Genomic DNA, 5,612 nt, shown 5'->3' with positions numbered 1-5,612 from the left:
AGTATGTGATTTATAATATAGGAAAAAGTACGAATTACCCCCCCGAACTACCGTGGTCGATCGAATTACCCCTCCTGAACCACAAAACCGAACATTCTTCACCCCTAACCATGTAAACCGGACGAATTACCCCCCTCAACCCAATCCGCGGTGATTTTGGTTTACGTGGCATACGCGTGGCGGTCCACTCAGCATTCTATTTATAAAAAGAATGTGGGACCCACCTGTCATCCACTATTCCTCTCTCACTCTTCCTCTCACTTCTCTCTCACGCGCACGACGGCGAGGACGGCGGCACGCACGCGGACGGGGCCGGAGGCGGCGGCGAGGACGGCGGCGTGGCCGACACGCGCACGGCGGCGAGGACGGCGGCGCGCACGCACGCGGACAGGGGACGGAGGCGGCGGCAAGGACGGCAGCGTGGCCGACACGCGCACGCACGCGGACAAGGGCCGGAGGCGGCGGCGAGGATGGCGGCACGCACGCGGTCGCAGGCTCAAGGCCTCGACCTCCCTCCGCCGCGCGCGCTCTTGTCCTCGACGCGCCGCCCCATCCACGCCGAGTTCCGCGTCGTCGTCGGTGTCTCCAGCGGGGATGAGCCGGAAGGAGATGGTGGTGGCGGCGGCGGCGGCTGGAGGTAGCACGGGTGCGAAATCGGGAGCGGAGGGATCTTCGTCTGCGGGAGGCAGCGGCGGCGGCGGGGAGCTCGCGGAGGCGCTGGCGCGGCGGCGTCTGTACCGGGAGGTCAGAGGTGACGCTGGCGCTGCGCACGGGGCTGCGCGATGCCAAGGCCGACTTCTTCTTCCTCCGCGCGCGGGGGCTCCGCAGCCTCCTCGGTTTCCTCCGCTCCACCGCCTCCGCCACCGACGACTAGCAGTTGCTTCTCTTCCGGCATTCCCAGTCTATCCCCGATCTCCAAGGTACAAACGATTTTCCCATCCATTGCAGCGATCCAACGATAGAGCACCGGGTTGTTCTCATGATTATCATCCGGCGCCGTAATTTGAGTGACATTTGATCGGCCTGATCTATAATGCAATGCAATATCCAATAGTGGTTACAATGAAATCGATACACCTCCCCAGCGACGGAGCAAAGTCGCCCAAGATGCCGACGAAGAAGAGGCCGTGGGAGTGCTGCAACGACGTCGAGGAGGCGTCGTCGCCGTCGGGCCTGCTCATCTGCAGCGACGTCTACTGGGGAGCCGACCCGGGCCCCTTCTGCACCCCGAGGCCGTGGGAAGATTGCTGCGACAACGCCATCTGCAACAGGTCTCTCCCACCGATCTGCCAGTGCGGCGACGAGGTGGATCGTGCGCCGCCGCGTGCAAGGATTGCCAGCCGGTGGAGTCGTCGTCGTCGTCGTCGTCGGAGCCTCCTCGATACATCGGCGCTGTCGCTAGATTTGCTTGGCCAGGTGCTCGACCGGGTGAGGGAGCCGCGCGACCGGAAGGCGTGCAGGCTCGTGAGCCGCGCCTTCGCCCGCGCCGAGGCCGCGCACCGCCGCGTGCTGCGGGTGCTCTGCCGTGCGTGCCGCCGTCCTCGCCGCCGTGGCGCCGTGCGCGTAAGAGAGAAAGAAAGAGTGAGACAGAGAGTGAGAGAGGGAAGAGTGAGAGAGAGGAATAGTGGATGACAGGTGGGTCCCACATTCTTTTTATAAATAGAATGATGACTAGACTGCCACGCATACGCCACGTAAACCAAAACCACCGCAGATTGGGTCGAGGGGTAATTCGTCCGGCTTATATAGTTAGGGGTGAAGAATATCCGGTTTTATGGTTTAGGGGGTAATTTAGTGGACCACGATAGTTCGGTGGAGTAATTTGTACTTTTTTTCCTATAGTATATCCTCTATTTCTTGAATGCCTGTGCTCTCAATTTTCATATGCAAATGGAATTTAATTAGGGATTGTGCGTACCTTTTCCCCATGCTGCTTTGTCTCCCTAGGCACAGTTCGACCTGATATAAATTATCTTTTTTTTTTACAATCCCATGGTTTGGACCGATGTATATGCACATCTTTTATTTCAGCATTTTATCCTTTTGGGAATTAATCTTTGTCGCTTTAGATGATAAAATTAGTGGAATTTTTTATTAAATCTGGTGGACATGAACAAATCTATAATATCTGTTTTGAAAAATTGATGCAATCACTAGCATATTGGGGACATTATTTTGTTTACAGATATGTTTAACTATTTTGTTTACAAATAGTTCACTGGAGCTTTATTGCAATAATCCATAAATGTTATGTTTTGTTAGTTTTGCAATCAAGTATCTAATCTTAGTATTGTTTTGTCTTCAAAATGGTACCACCTTATCAGTCAATAGAGGTTAGTTTTGTGAGTAGAATTCTAGCTGTGGGCATTAGTTTTGTTTTGCCTGCAAAATGGTTTCACCTTTCTCAGTCAACAGAGGCTAGTTTTGTCAGGAAATTTTACTGGGTATTAGCAAAATGGTGTTTGTTCTTCTATCAGTTTTTGTAATTTTTATTAAGAAATATTTTTATGTGTCCCATTTGTAATTTTGTTAGCGAATTTTTAGGTGTTTTTGTCAGTTTTATAATTTTACTACATATCAAGTCGATGCGCTATCTTCTTGATAGCAACTATGATTTTGTATTTTGTCATTGTATTTCATATTTGTTTTTGTTAGTTTTTAAAATTTTGCTATATATTAATCAGTTTTAAAATTTTTGTAATCTGTATTTTGTTTTTTTGTTAGTTTTTATATTTTTTGTAATTTAGTTTGTTCCTTTTGTTTTTGTCATATTTGTGTGTGTTTTTGTCAGTTTTTAATTTTTTTTTTCAAAACTAGTGGTTTTTTGCGTCCATTTTGTAATTTTGTTTTAGGTGTACTGGCAAATTAATGTGAAATTATTATTGTTTTTTAATTTTGTCAATTTTTTAAATTTTATTTTAAAAAATTACAACAAACGCTGAAGTTTTTTATTTGGTCATGTTTGTTTGTTTTAGGTGGCTCCGTGTCGTCGCGGCGGGTGGAGCTGTATGGTTGGATGACAAGGGACCTCGACGAGCACGGTGCGACGTTTTTGGAGGGCAGCGAGACGTCGCAGTCACGCTGTAGGAGCTCTTCGATAGCAGGGGCGCACCGTCGTGCCAAGGCTCAAGGTGTTCCTCTTTCTTGTTTCTGCAAAAAGCTACTATAGTTATTTGCTTGCCAGTGCAGTGATGGCCAAATTTTGCTACATATTAATGAAGTAGTTCATATTTTGTATTTTGTAGTTTTGTATTTTGTTTTTGTCACTTTTATTTTTTTTTCAAAAAAATGTAGTTTTGTGCGTCCCATTTGTAATTTTGTTTTAGGTGTAGTGGCAAATTGAAGTGAAATTATCTTGATCAATATGCTACATATTATTTTTTAAGGAACCGACGACAGGAGTTTCTCCTGCTGGAATTTATAGAAGAAGAGAATTGGCCCAGTTAATAAGAGAAACCGGGCCCGAAAACCAAACAAGCACGGTTAATTAAACAGAAAACCAGCAAAAACCTATACAGAAAAGGAAAAGAAACAACTAAAGAGACCTCACAAAAGTCGTCGTTACCAAGCTTACCAAAAGGCAAGCAGCTTCAACAACATAATGCAAACGAGGTCTCCAGAACCACCAAACATCCTCTAGTTGAGCATAAACCTTCTGAGCGAAGCCTTCAACAAGGGAGCAACATCAAGGATGCTGTTAACGCCCATTCCGAAAGGAACCCGGTTTTCACCTGAAGGAAGAGAGAGCCAGCATGACAATACCTCCAAGGAGGAAACGGCGCCCGCAAGCGTCGATATCATCAACCTAGGATAGCACTAGGCAAGGTTTTCACCCGAGGCTCTCTCAAAATGCTCCACTTCCAAACCCTCGCCGCGTTGCCGGGACGTTCATTGAGGGTCATCGTTGCCGAGCTTGCAAGACAAGCAGCTCCGACTCCGCCTCAACAGCCAATCACCCTGCAGCTCGACCAGAGACCACCTCACACCCAGGAACCCAGCTGCAGCAAACTAACAGCGCGGCCGACGACCAGCGAACAGGACACCGAAAATCCGCACGCCACCTCTACCAAGGAGCTCCCCGGCATCGACTGGAAGCAGCCTAGCCTAAGAAGAGAGGAGCACCTGAGAAGAAAGGAGCGGGCGCCGCACCGCCAGAGAGCACCGGAAGAACAACCACTGAAGACGGGGAGAACCGGATCTGGAGGAACAGGAGGATGGATGAGCCGTCCCCGCCGCCGGCAAAAGCCGCAGCAGGCCTGCTGCCCCCGGCCAGGACCACGCGGCAGTCGGCGCCGGGGCGCGCTCCGCCGGCCGACTGGACGAGCCGCCGCCGACCGGATGCGAGCCACCGCCGACCCGATGCCGTCGTCGCCGACGAAACCGCACGGGGGCTGCAAGCCACCTGCCAACGCCCGAGGGCGCCGGCATCGACCGAGCCCGTCACTGGCCGCGCGTCGTCACCCCGGCCAGATCTGGCGGGGCGACCGGAACTGGCGACGCCATCGCCGGAGCCGCGCGGAGCCCCACCGCCGCGCCGCCGATGCCGCAGAGAGCCCCACCACCACGCCGTCGCCGCGACATCACCGTCCCGCCGCCGCGACCTCGCCGCCCAGCCGCCATTGTCGCCACGCCCGCGCCAGGGCGAGATGGAGCCAAGAGAGATGGCCCCGCCGCCGCCATCCCAGCGCGTCGCCCGGAATTGCCGGCGACGAGCTCCGGCGGCGGCGAAGCAAGGAGGAGGGAGGGGGAGGGGCGGCGGTGGCTAGGGTTTCGCCCCCGAGCCGCCGCGCGAGGGCGACGCGAGGGCACCAGAGAGTTTTTTTTTAATATGCTACATATTATGAAATTACATTTTTTTAATTCCATAATAAACAAAATAATTTAAAATTTTTGCTACATATTAATCAAGCCAAAAAATATTGTGAAACACATAACTGTGTAATTGTTTGTTCACTTTCAAAATGCACGTGTTGTTTGGTCGCTGCTGCCTTGCCGTCGAGGCCGCCCACCCGCGCCTCGCTGACGAGTTTATCCATGACGAAATGCTCCGGCTGCTGGCCTGCTGCTCGTTAGGCTTGACGAAGAAGACAACGAGATGCTTCGGTGAGATCATGATGGAATGGGTTTGGAAAATCTTGGTGATAATGGCACGGTTCAAATTTTAGGATATTTCAGGGGCATTCGGTACATTTCACAAATAGTAATGCCATTTTTTTCAATACGACAATTTCTCAATGACATGGATCAAATTTACCCATTATAACTATTACTATATTGCAGTAATACTTGGATCTTTTTTCTTCTGGCCCTAGTGTTCAATGGGGGCATGATGTCGCACAACTGGGATGTTATTCTTGGACCCTGACGCTCACCACGATCCTAGTTTTACAATAAAAAGTTATCAACCTTTGACACATTGAGTACTAGCTCCAAACATATAAAAGATCAACAGAGAAAAGTAAGTTTTCAGGTATGTTTCAGGTTTTGGACTTTAGAATGCAACACATCTGAGTTGACAATATTAATTATGCTCTAAACTACAGAACTACGGAGGTCAAAGAAGATCGTTTGGGAGAGGATGTTGCGGATTGGCATTGCTGGGATTGACTGGA

General features: G+C 50.4%; 1 non-coding gene across 1 annotated transcript; it reads left to right on the top strand.

Moving 5' to 3' along the window:
* The first annotated feature begins 781 nt into the window (after positions 1 to 781).
* On the top strand, positions 782 to 3,390 carry LOC107278770 (uncharacterized). The gene is made up of 2 exons (XR_010742428.1): positions 782 to 920; positions 2,976 to 3,390. It is a non-coding gene; the product is annotated as an uncharacterized protein (transcript).
* Positions 3,391 to 5,612: the final 2,222 nt, after the last annotated feature.

Source organism: Oryza sativa, chromosome 7 (assembly GCF_034140825.1).
Source record: "Oryza sativa Japonica Group chromosome 7, ASM3414082v1".
In the NCBI taxonomy this organism is placed as follows: domain Eukaryota; kingdom Viridiplantae; phylum Streptophyta; class Magnoliopsida; order Poales; family Poaceae; genus Oryza; species Oryza sativa.
The sequence above is the reverse complement of the archived record's forward strand: the minus strand, read 5'-3'. Positions and strand labels throughout refer to the sequence as shown.